Raw genomic sequence first — 12561 nt, forward strand, 5'->3', positions numbered from 1 at the left:
TGCATAAACAGGGCACCAGTTGGGGGAGCGCAGTGTGGAACTTTATGCCTCCTTTACACACACTCTGTGCAGCACCCCAGAGTCTGGGTTATCATTGGCAGGATTTTTGCTACCTTTGAAAATTCAATCTGATTGCCAACTGGTAGTGAAAGGCCTGTTGAGGGATGAAGAAAGGACCCAGCCCCTTGGACAACTACCATGAATTTGCCAGCTCCATAGGGGAGGCAACTGGTTTAAACTAAAACATTAGTGTGCTAAGCCAGAGTGCTGCAGTGAAATGTTACCTTCTTCTTGGAGATGGTTGTCCCAGTGTCCTTTTTCTGGAGCTGGAAGGAGTGGTGCAGCCATGGTACTTTTCCCTTCATTGTGTGGGGAGTATTGGGTTTGGGACTAGGGCAGTTATGCCACTCACCAATACGATGGCAGCTGGGTCAGACTGCAAGCTCCATGCATGATTTCTGGAAAAGGAGATGAAAGAAATCCCTGATAGTGTTTACTTAAACCAGCTCTGTGCTTGGCTGACAGCAGAAAGAGGTTTGCATGAATTTTACTCAAGGTGGTGATGGCTGAGTGGGGCTGGGGAAAGCTGTGCTTGAGTGGGCTTTTCTTCTGTTCTCATTCCAGACATGCTGAGCTTGGAACTGAGTACATGCTAGTATCTCTGGCATCTGGGTGGTGGAGTGTTGGCATATCTCACTCTGTGTGTTGCTATCAGCATCTCTAGCAGCTGCATTTGGCACAAGCTGCGGCAGTTTCCATGGTCACTGGCCCTTGACCAATGCAGGATCCTATGTAAAGTGCAATTTGTACTGTTCCCATCATCATTAGCATAGACTAAACCCTGCCCCACATCCTGAAAAACAAAAAAGGGTAGGTACAGCCTGACCATGCAAAGCATTCATGGGGAAAGACCAGAACAAAGCCGGTGAATTCAGACAAATGCTTTAAGACCCTCTTCCAGTTCTTTATACAGCGTGAGACTTACTCTCTACACAGGTATCCCCTATCTTCATATGGATATAAGAACATTTTCCTTTGCTCTTCTCCCCGCCTCCCCCCCAGCCGTACGTCCATGGGGCTCCTCACACATACTCAGCCCACCAGCCACAGTGCCACTAATAGGGACACCAGACGTAAGGGTAGAGGGATGGGGCTGCATGGGTCTTACTTTGCAAAGCTCTCTGTGGAGCTCAGAAAGGAGGAGGAGGGAGCGATACAGTCAACCTACTGGACCTCGTTGCACGGTAATTCTATTTCCGGAGTCACTCTGAGACTTGGGTGATGGGCACCGTAAGCACCTAGAGAGAGAGAGAGAGAGGATTGGTTGTGGGTATACAACAGGGCATGCTTCAAGTACATCTTGTATGTGTGTTTGTGTATATATGTAAGCAGGGTCTGAATGAACTCTCCCCTGACAGCTAGCTGGGAGGGGGAAAGACTTCAGGAGCAAACTGTATTTACATGAACACACCAACTCTGCCAAGATATCCAGAAGTTAGAGCGGTGTTGCTCAAAGTGATCAGCTTTGATTGGCATTGGGTTACAAATCACTTTAGTACTGAATGTAGGGGTAGTGAAATGCTGTTATCAGTGTTGTTGTCTTTATTGTATTGGAGCAGAACTGTGCTTAATCTGTCCCAAATGAGGGGGTCACCCTCAGGTGAAAGGACCTTGTTAAGCCAAGGGCTTGAATGCCAGACCCCTGTGAAAGTAAGAGGGGTCGAAACAGGTGTCCCATCCAGGAGGTATGGACTCTCCCTAAAGATCTGTAGTCTGGTTTAACCGTTTCCTCCCTACTCTGTCCTACAGTTCAAAGATAGAGCTAAATAGGCTTCTTTAGGAGCCTTTTGTTATGTTAAGTACTTGGTGAGAGCTGAAATCACTTGTGGTGGGGCAGAGTTTCTATCCATCCTGCTGAGAGCTAAAAATCACTGAGACTGACCTACAGAGGTCACAGCAGAGAGGCATGTGGCATGTGGCACCTTACGGGTGGCCAATGAAAGTAGGGATCAGTTGGCGAGCAGTCATCAGGGTGGCCAGGTGGCGAGAAACAGTGGCTGGCAGGGTGGCCAGGCGGTGAAGAACAGCAGCCAGTGAGGTGGCCAGCCAGAGCAAGTGCTCAGATGGTAGAGCAAGCCAGGTGTCTTGTTCCCTGAGTGGGAGGTGAACTCACACAGATGCACTTCTGAACACTGGGTCCTCACTGACCAAGGACAACCACTGCAAGTGGGGTATGGTGAGGGAGCAGAGAAGGCACAGTTAAGGAACTTTTGGTTATAGAACTCAAGAACATGAGGTAGAAGACTCTGCCCCATGCACTCTGGGGTGGGTGTCCTGCTCAGAGTTTTAGGTTTATAAATCCTGCTTTGGCATTTTCCCTAATTAATGTCAGGTGACTTCCCTCCTTTCATTAAAAGTTTCTTTGGTACACTCAGACTCTGTGCTTGCAAGTGGGGAAGTATTGCCTTTCAGAGGCACCTATGGGTGGTGTGTAATTTTCCCAGGTTACTGGGTGGGGGCTTGAGACGGTTCTGTGTTGTATTGTTGAAAAGGAACCCCTAGATATTGAACCCAGCCCTGGTTGCTGTCAGCTCCACCTGGATATATATATGTAATATCATCCTCATTTGTTTACCCCAGTGAAAGATCCTTGGAAAGCACTCTATTTGCTTAGGTTCATTCTTCTTTTCTGTATGACCCAGACACCTAGCTGCAGATTAATCCGGCACTCATCAGTGGATTTACCAAACTATTCAGTGTATATGAAAAAAGGTCCTCAAAAGGCTTTTCACACAAAAAAATGATCACACAATTTATTATCTCTGTAAATGTTGTCTTTAGTTGACAAGACGCTGATAGGGTGTTTGTTGTGATTTTAGGTGCTAGAGACCTCTGAATATGTTGCTTCCTCCCCCCCCCCCCCCCCCGCCACTACATCTGGAGACTGATGGTGTTTGGTTAAGTGCAGCTTTAAAATTGAAAACCAAGCAATTTACCTTCAATGGCTTTTCAGAATTTTGTGCGACAAGACACAGTTAAGAAGAAATAGATCCCTTTCCATTTTAAGTGCTACATATTAACGTTGGTTTCCTCAGTGAGATTAGTGGGTTGAGCTGTTGGAATTCAGCTCCTGCTCTCACCTTACAAAAACGGCTTCTTTTCTCTAGGTACTCATGGTGAGCTTGTTTCTAGGGCTACATCAATTTGTTCTGTAATGTTGGTGTTACACAAAGATGGGAAGGAAGGAATTCCTAACTCTAGCTTTCTGTCTTCCAGCCTCCTTGTAATGTGCTTCCTTTTTTATTTCTTGTACTGGATTTTAAATAATTCAGTCCCAAGAAACCTAGTGAAGTTCCCTGTGTTCCAATATTGATGCTGTCTACCTGTGATCTATCTGCTTCTTTGGCCCCATTACTTTAACATACGGATGGTCTGTAATTCTGATGCTGTTTCAAGCACCATTTACATTATGTTCAACTTCATTTTCCTCTGATGTATAAATGATTTGATCCATTTTTTAGGGTGCAGTGCTGCTCACTAGCCACACTCCCACTATTTTTCCTTTGCTGTTTTCCTTTGTAGAAATTAGTAGATATATGTGTGAATCAATACTGCTCTTTCACTAAATGCAACCTTTCAAACCTCAGAATCTGAGCATTTTCTTCTGAGCTGCAGCATGTTCCTACTATTTGTGTCACCCCAGCACCTTGTTATGTTTACATTTCTATGACAAAACACTGTATGTTTTCAGCAAAATTAATCAGGGTAATTATGTATGATTTTCAATGTCGGGTTCAGCTCAAATGCTGATTTGGAATGGTGATTAGCCCCGTCAAAGGCAGTGAGACTAGAGAGCTCATCTGGTTGTGCCTCAGACTGGTTTTCTTTAAGGTTTTGAAAGATGCCATTTCTCTCTATTTATGAATTTAACTTGTGCTGTGCAGCCCTCAGTATTAATGTTGAATTGAGATACCATTGTGATAGTGTTTAAACTAGGTTGCTGTGCACTGGTTTGTTTTAAGTCGTCGTCTCTTTGCTCTTGTTTGCACAGGCTGCCATTATTCAGACAGGATAAAGCTGTGCTGTGTGACGTGATTTGCAGCATCTCTGCACCTTTCTGTTTGGCTAACGTTACATGAAGTGAAATCTTGAAATTAAGCTTCAATCTATTCTCTGGTCCCTGAGCCTTCAGCTTCTAAATTCTCCTAAAAAACTGTCACCCATTCGTGTTGCAATATATGTAAACACTAGAGTTTCTTGAAACAGCATCCGCCAACTGAAATGCCTGCCTGCGCATTCCTCTCTCATTGCAGCGCCTGCCATAAAGTCATTGCACATTTGCAAGGATTAACCATGCTTGACAGGCTGTGGTCATAAAAGGACACAGAGTGGAATGAGTACTGAAACGTAATATGCTCATCATCACATCAGTAGCTATTGTCTGCAAGTTGCGCTGTATTGGAGCTTGCTTGTAAGTCACTAAACTACAAATTGGGAATAGTGCATAAAAATCCTAGATAGAAACAAAAAACCAATTCAGGAGCTGGAGCACCCGAAAACGGAATGACTCTGAAAGCCCCAGACAGAAGGAAGCCTGATCGGCACAAGGTCTAACGGAGCGTGCACCAGGAAGCGCTGACTCCTGAGGCTGCATTAGCAGAGCTTTGCATGGGAGTTGCTTGACAGCAATCCAGGCAGGGAATGCACTTGTGTGTGGCCATATGCTCATCCACACAAACCATTGTGCCTGACAGATTTACAGTAGGTGAATGGATTAACTGGGTGGAAAGTGAGCAAAAGCAGATGATACAGGCATGTATGCACCAATACTTTTCAATTTTAAAACTGGGTTGGCAACTACAAAAAGTCACATGCAATTATAGGTGAATGAAACATCCAGTAATTAGGTGCAGCGTCCATATGGATTGCTTAACGTAGAGCTCGTAAAAGAGAGCATTACCTTGTGACACAGGGAGCTGGATGTTGTAGCAATGGAGAGAAAGAACAGTCATGCCTCTTGCATTCATGTTAACGACTCTCAGCCTACATGCAGCCTGCAGCCCAGCACTGGAACAACCTCACTATTGGTCTAAGTGGCCCAAATCTGTTGATTTTAAAGTTGAGTTTTCCCTATTTATTAGCCCTTCCTCCTTTTTCTCTCCTCCTTCTTTCTCTCGTTCAGTCTTTACTTTTACTTTCATTTTAGCAGTTTTAATCCTTAAAATGAGTCACAGGTGCCCTCCAAATGGGTGTTCCCCTGACATGTACACACAACTTTCAGTGCTTGAACTGGGGGGAAATGTGATAGCAATTCCAAACATGGGGCTTGCCATAACATCAATAACATTACATCAAGAAAAGAAAAGCTGTAAATTGCAGAAGGGTTTCTCATTTTCCAAGGATTTATAGCACGAGGAGTTTCTCTCTCACACACACGTCTCTCCCTCGGCCCCCTAAACACAAGAACAGAGCTGCTTCCTTTGGCCTCTGAGAGGGTCTTTCTGCCTTTTTCAGATTTGATGGGACTAGTTTTAAACACAGATTTCCTTTCTTGCACTGAGCCAAAGCATTATTGTCAATAGGGATGCCAACTTTCTAATCGCAAAAAACCGAACGCCCCCTGCCCCATTCCCTTCCCTGCCCTGAGGTCCCACCCCCCTGTTCACTCCATCCCCCCCCCGTCACTCACTCTCCCCCACCCTCACTCACTTTCACCAGGCTGGAGCAGGGGGTTGGGGTGCGGGAGGGGGATGAGGGCTACAGCTCGGGGTGAGAGTGCTGGGGTGAGGCTTGGGATGTGGGAGAGGGCTCTGGGCTGGGGCAGCAGGTGGGGATGCAGGGGAGGTATGAGCCCTGGGCTGGGGGTGCGGGCTCCAGGTGGGGCCAGAAATGAGGGGTTCAGGGTGCTCCGGGCTGGGGCAGGGGACTAGGGTGGAAGGGGGGTGCGGGCTCCGTCTGGGGGTGCAGGCTCTGGGGTGGAGCCAGGAATGAGGGGTTTGGGGTACAGGACGGGGCTCTGGGCTGGGGCTGAGGGGTTCGGAGTGCAGGAGGGGGTGAGGGCTCTGGTTGGGGACGTGGGTTCTAGGGTGAACGCTGGGGATGAGGGGTTTGGGGTGCAGGACAGGGCTCCAGGCTGGGGCAGGGGGTTGGGGCGTGGAGGGTGGTGAGGGCTCCGGCTGGGAGTGTGGGCTCTGGAGTGGGGTCGGGGGGTGCAGGCGCAGGGTTCAGGGCTGGGGCAGGGTGTTGGGGTGTTGGGTGGGTTTGGGGTGCAGGCTCCGGGAGAGTTTGGGTGCAGGAAGGACTCCAGGCTGGGGCAGGGAGTTAGGGTGCGGAAGGTGGTGCGGGGTCCCAGCGACGCTTACCATGGCTCCCAGGAAGCGGCCGCCAGGTCCCTGCGGCCCCTAGGCAGAGAGACAGTCAGGGAGCCTCCGCACGCTGCCCTGGCATCTGCAGGCACTGCCCCCGCAGCTCCCATTGGTTGCGGTTCCCGGGTAATGGGGGGAGCTGCTTAGCCAGAACACGGGGCATAGGCAGCGCGTGGAGCCTCCCTGGCCGCCCATGCGACTAAGGCCCACTAGGACCTGGCGGTCACTTCCAGGAGTCACACGGAGCCAGGGCAGGCAAGAAGCCTGCCTTAGCCTCAGGCCCCCGCTGCACCACCGACTGGACTTTTAATGGTGCGTTCGGCATCACCGATGGGGGCCGCCAGGGTCTCTTTTCGACCAGGCGTTCCGGTCGAAAACAGGACGCCTGGCAAACCTGATTGTCAGTATTCTAGAACTGAGTTCGGTGGAGCTACACTGATTTACACCCGCTGAGGATGCAACACAGTAAAATGGGTTTAACCCAGATCCCTGCAGTATCTCACTAGATACATTCCCCTGCTTTAGGACCTCGCCATTTATCGTTACCATTTGTTTATGATTTCCCATCCACTTTTCAATCCATATAACCTTGTTGAGATCCAAGTCATTTTTAATTGATTTTGTGAGGCCTCATAGCAAATCCTTTCCAGTATCTCCATATAGTACAACTACTTGGTAACTTAATCTGTTTATTTTGTGATTCTGTTAAAAAAGAAAATCAAGCCTGTCTGGCACAACTTGTAAATGTGGGGCTGTGGCAGAATGAGGCCATATGTTCAGTGCTGGTGTTTGTTTACATACAGTGCGGTGATAGTCATATCCAAAACAATGGCTTTGTTCAAAGAGGAAGTTAATAGGGGAGGTAGCATTCTAAAGTAGAGCATTGGGGAAGCTGTTCAATGTGCTTTTAACTGACAGACCAGCAGTGCTACACCGGCTAGTGAACATATGGGCAAACAGCTGGTCCCTAAAAGACCTTTTCTATATTGGGCAAAAGCATCGCCGTCAGAAACCCATTCACTAAAACAATGCTGAACATAAGTGTGAACAAGGGGTGTTGTGTTTAAAAACACATTCACTGTTTGTGCTTATCTCTCAGCTAAAACACGTTAATATGTTTTCTTACACGAGTGTGCCCTGGGGTCAGCCATCAGTTGCTGACACATTTTTAAACAGGATTGTACTTACGCACACCAAGGGCAAAATCATGTTTCCTCCTGGTGTTCTAGTTAAAGCATTTTCTGACCTGATGCATTTCCCAGCATAGATAATGCCCAGCAGAACTTTCTTATGAACAGCTCTCTTGAAATTCAAGTGTATACTAACGTATCTGCTGCTTGCCATCTAAGACAACTAACTACAGTACGAGGCTTCCTATCAGCCATTGAGCTCCCAAACAGGCAAGATCCAGAGACAAGGGCGTGGACCCAAGACTGTTCATTCTACTTTTACTGCCAGTAACCTTCCCCTAGAGAAAGTTCTGTTGTGGAAGCAAATTCTTTCCTCCACTTCCCTAGACTTACCTCCAGTCTGGGATCCATTTCTCCCCCCAAATGCACACGTACAGTCCTGTGTCACAATGAGTGAGTCCTCAGCTGAGGAACAGTGGGTCGGATGCACTTCCAAGCTCATCAGTACAATTGGACAGTGGGAGCACATCAGAGTGATAGACAGGCTTTCCGTCTCCCCATGTTAAATGTGCATCTTCTTTAGCACTCCTGACCCCTTTCCCCAGAAATAAAATACTAGACCAAAGAATGACAGGTGCCTTTACATCTTGTGTCCTGAAAGTGTTTTACAACCACTAGCCAAGTAAAAGGGGAAGGGTATGTGAACTTGTCCTGGTATTAACAGAGAACAGACTTCATACTCCCTTTGGAGCCAACTGTTCTGTATTTCAGCAGAGGGAAACTTGAACTCATTGAGAACTACTTAGCCCCCTTACTTTAGCAAGTTTTTTTCCTGTGAAGCTCTTCAGAGCAGGGAGCACTTTAAAAATGACAGGATTCAAGAGAGATTAATTTGTTATTGTAGTCCTTTGGAAAGTGCAATTGCACAGAAATGAAGCTCCTGGGTCGTAACGAAGTTCAGATCAATTAAAACAATTTACTTTGTTGCTAATGATTTCAGACCATTGTAATTTATTGGTGAGTAAATGACTTCAAAAGCACATTCATTCAGTGACTGCACAGAGGGAATTTTAACAAGTTCTTGGATAAATTAAGTCTAGAATTTGGTAACAGACTTCTATTGTACAACATTTAAAGTAGACCTGTCACACAACTTTAAGGGCTTCAAAGTTTCAGAAAACAATTACAACTTCTAATCAGTTCTTCAGTGTCTAAAGAAATGCAAATAATAAGGGTAGTTATTGGGCTGGGCTGGACTTGTAAACAGCCAACTAGTTAAAAACAAGTCTTGTTCCTTGCAAAAGTTGAGTATCTGATCTCCTCACTCATTCCCTGGCAACTGGAAGCAACACAAGTTGTGTGTGACTGACACTATTATGTCACAGAGTACATTACATTTCGGGGGTTCAGATTCGTAATATTCACTAGTGCTTCCTGATGTAATGATTTTCGACATTATTAGATGTCACTGAAGTGACTTCAGGCTTTGTTGAGCCCTAATCAGGACTGACAAGAAAATTCCAGTACTGAACCTTATTCCCTGAGAAACTGTATTGAGGAAGTTTATCCTGAATTGGCCATGTCTACACTATGAAATTAGGTCGAATTTATACAAGTCGGTTTTGTAGAAAGCTTTTTTATACAGTTGATTGTGTGTGTCCCCACACAAATGCACTAAGTGCATTTAGTTGGCATTTAGTCGGCGGAGTGCATCCACAAGTACCGAGGCAACCATCGACTTCCAGAGCGTTGCACTGTGGGTAGCTATCCCACAGTTCCCGCTTCTCCACCACCCATTTGAATTCTGGGTAGAAATCCCAATGCCTGATGGGGCAAAAACATTGTCGCGGGTGGTTCTGGGTACATGTCGTCAGGCACCCCCTTCCGTCTCCCTCCATGAAAGCAACGGCAGACAATCGTTTTGCGCTTTTTTTCCTGGGTTACCCATGCAGACGCCATACCATGGCAAGCATGGAGCCCGCTCAGCTCACCGTTACCGTATGTCTCCTGGGTGCTGGCAGACGTGGTACTGCATTGCTACACAGCAGCAGCTCATTGCCTTTTGGCAGCAGACAGTGCAGTATGACTGGTAGCCATCGTTGCCGTACTCCAGGGTGCTCTTTCAGCCGACCTCGGTGAGGTCGGTCAGGGCGCCTGGGCAGACATAGGAGTGACTCAGCCAGGTCATTTCCCTTTTAAGTTTTGTCTCATGGTGATCCAGTCCTGCCGGCAGTCCTACTGCACCGTCTTCTAATGAGCAGCCAGGAGACGGCGATGGCCAGCAGTCCCACTGCACTGTCTGCTGCCAGCAAGATGTAGAAAGATAGATGAAGTGAATCAAAACAAGAAATAGACCAGATTTGTTCTATATTCATTTTCTCCTCCCTTCCTCCCTCCCTCCATGAAAAGAACGGCCTGCTAAACCCAGGGTTTTGAGTTCTATCCTTGAGGTGGCCATTCTGTTTCTCCTTGATGCAAAGCCACCCCCTTTGTTGATTTTAATTCCCTGTAAGCCAACCCTGTAAGCCATGTCGTCAGTCGCCCCTCCCTCCATCAGGGCAACAGCAGACAATCGTTTCACACCTTTTTTCAGCGCAGACGCTATAGCACTGGGAACATGGAGCCCGCTCAGATCACCGCAGCAATTATGAGCACTATAAACACCGCGCCTTATCCAGCAGGATATGCAGAACCATAACCTGCAAGAAAAGCGAAACCAAGTGAGGAGGAGGCGGTGACTGCAGCGTGGTGACAAGAGTGATGAGGACATGGACATAGACTTCTCAAAAAGTACGGGTCCCTGCAGTGTGCACATTATGGTGTCAATTGGGCAGGTTCATGGCATGGAACACTGATTCTGGGCCCGGGAAACAAGCACAGAGTGGTGGGACCGCATAGTGTTGCAGGTCTGGGACGATTCCCAGTGGCTGCAAAACTTTCGCATGCGTAAGGGCACTTTCATGGAACTTTGTGACTTGCTTTCCCCTGCCATGAAGCGCAAGAATACCAAGATGAGAGCAGCCCTCACAGTTGAGAAGTGAGTGGCAATAGCCCTGTGGAAGCTTGCAACACCAGACAGCTAGCAGTCAGTTGGGAATCAATTTGGAGTGGGCAAATCTACTGTGGGGGCTGCTGTGATGCAAGTAGCCAACGCTATCACTGAGCTGCTGATATCAAGGGTAGTGACTCTGGGAAATGTGCAGGTCATAGTGGATGGCTTTGCTGCAATGGGATTCGCTAACTGTGGTGGGGTGATAGATGGAACCCATATCCCTATCTTGGCACCGGAGCACTGAGGCAGCGAGTACATAAACCGAAAGGGGTACTTTTCAATGGTGCTGCAAGCACTGGTGGATCACAAGGGATGTTTCACCGACATCAACGTGGGATGGCTGGGAAAGGTATATGATGCTCGCATCTTCAGGAACTCTGGTCTGTTTCAACAGCTGCAGCAAGGGACTTACTTTCCAGACCAGAAAATAACCATTGGGGATGTTGAAATGCCTATAGTTATCCTTGGGGACCCAGCCTACCCCTTAATGCCATGGCTCATGAAGCCATACACAGGCAGCCTGGACAGTAGTCAGGAGCTGTTCAACTACAGGCTGAGCAAGTGCAGAATGGTGGTAGAATGTGCATTTGGACGTTTAAAAGCGCACTGGCGCAGTTTACTGAATCGGTTAGACCTCAGCGAAACCAATATTCCCACTGTTATTACTGCTTGCTGTGCGCTCCACAATATCTGTGAGAGTAAGGCGGAGACGTTTATGGCGGGGTGGGAGGTTGAGGCAAATTGCCTGGCTGCTGGTTTCGCACAGCCAGATACCAGGGTGGTTAGAAGAGCACAGGAGGGCACGGTGCGCATCAGGGGAGCTTTGAAAACTAGTTTCAGGAATGGCCAGCCTATGGTGTGAAAGTTCTGTTTGTTTCTCCTTGATGGACCCCCCTCCCCAGTTTCACCCTCCCCTCCCCACTTCGATCACCACTTGCAGAGGCAATAGTCATTGTTGCTTCACATTCATTCATTCATCACACAAATAGGGGGATAACTGCCAAGATAGCCCGGGAGGGGTGGTGGAGGAGGGAAGAACAAGGCCACACAGCACTTTAAAACTTATTGAGTGCCAACCTTCTGTTGCTTGGGCAATGCTCTGGGGTGGAGTGGCTGGGTGACTGGAGGCCCCCCCACCACGTTCTTGGGCGTCTAGGTGAGGAGGCTATGGAACTTGGGAAGGAGGGCAGTTGGTTACACAGGGGCTGTAGCAGCGGTCTGTGCTCCTGCTGCCTTTCCTGCAGTTCAACCATACGCTGGAGCATATGAGTTTGATCCTCCAGCAGCCTGAGCATTGACTCCTGCCTTCTTTCAGCAAGCTGATGCCACCTACCATCTTCAGCCCGCCACCTCTCCTCACTGTCATATTGTGTTTTCCTGCACTCTGAGATTGTCTGCCTCCACGTATTTTGCTGGCCTCCACTGGGCTAGGGGCTCTGCCTTTTGTACTTCCTGCCCCGCCACTCAACTTCCAGTGGGAGGGCCAGGCCCGGCCGGACTCCACCCAGCTGGGCGGAGAGAGTGGTCCCTCCCCCTCTGGCTCAGAGGGAGGCCACACCGCCTCATTACAGTCTTTAATTATTTTCTTAATTAGTTCAGTTGAAGAAACAGTTTTCCTCCTGGCTAGCAATTTTTCATTGCTGCATTACAATGGACTTTGGTACTCCTACCACTTTGTGTGTATCACCTCACTTTACAGTGACTTTTTTCCATGAGTAGCCTCGTGACTTACAGCTGTGTTTCTGGGAAATTACAAAGAAATGTGTGGTGGTTGTAGTGCAGTAGGGCACTGGAGAATGTTGGCAACTGAGACTGCCTGTGCACATCACAGACTGCCCTGTGTGAGGTCATGGTACAAAGAGAGAGGCAAAATCACACTTTGGGTTTATTCAAAAGACAGCACTATCCCAGTCAAAAGATCAAGGCCTGTCAGAGAGAGTCAGATTCACCTCAACTAACCAGCTAAACCAAATGACAATGTTTCATCTCTTTTACTTGGCACCAATTTCAGTAT

General features: G+C 47.8%; 1 protein-coding gene across 2 annotated transcripts in view; it reads left to right on the top strand.

The window, feature by feature from the left end:
- Positions 1-12561, top strand: part of CAMTA1 (calmodulin binding transcription activator 1) — a 913014-nt gene that overhangs the window by 696110 nt on the left and 204343 nt on the right. The window lies entirely within an intron of this gene.

This window comes from Chelonia mydas, chromosome 18 (genome assembly GCF_015237465.2).
Source record: "Chelonia mydas isolate rCheMyd1 chromosome 18, rCheMyd1.pri.v2, whole genome shotgun sequence".
In the NCBI taxonomy this organism is placed as follows: domain Eukaryota; kingdom Metazoa; phylum Chordata; order Testudines; family Cheloniidae; genus Chelonia; species Chelonia mydas.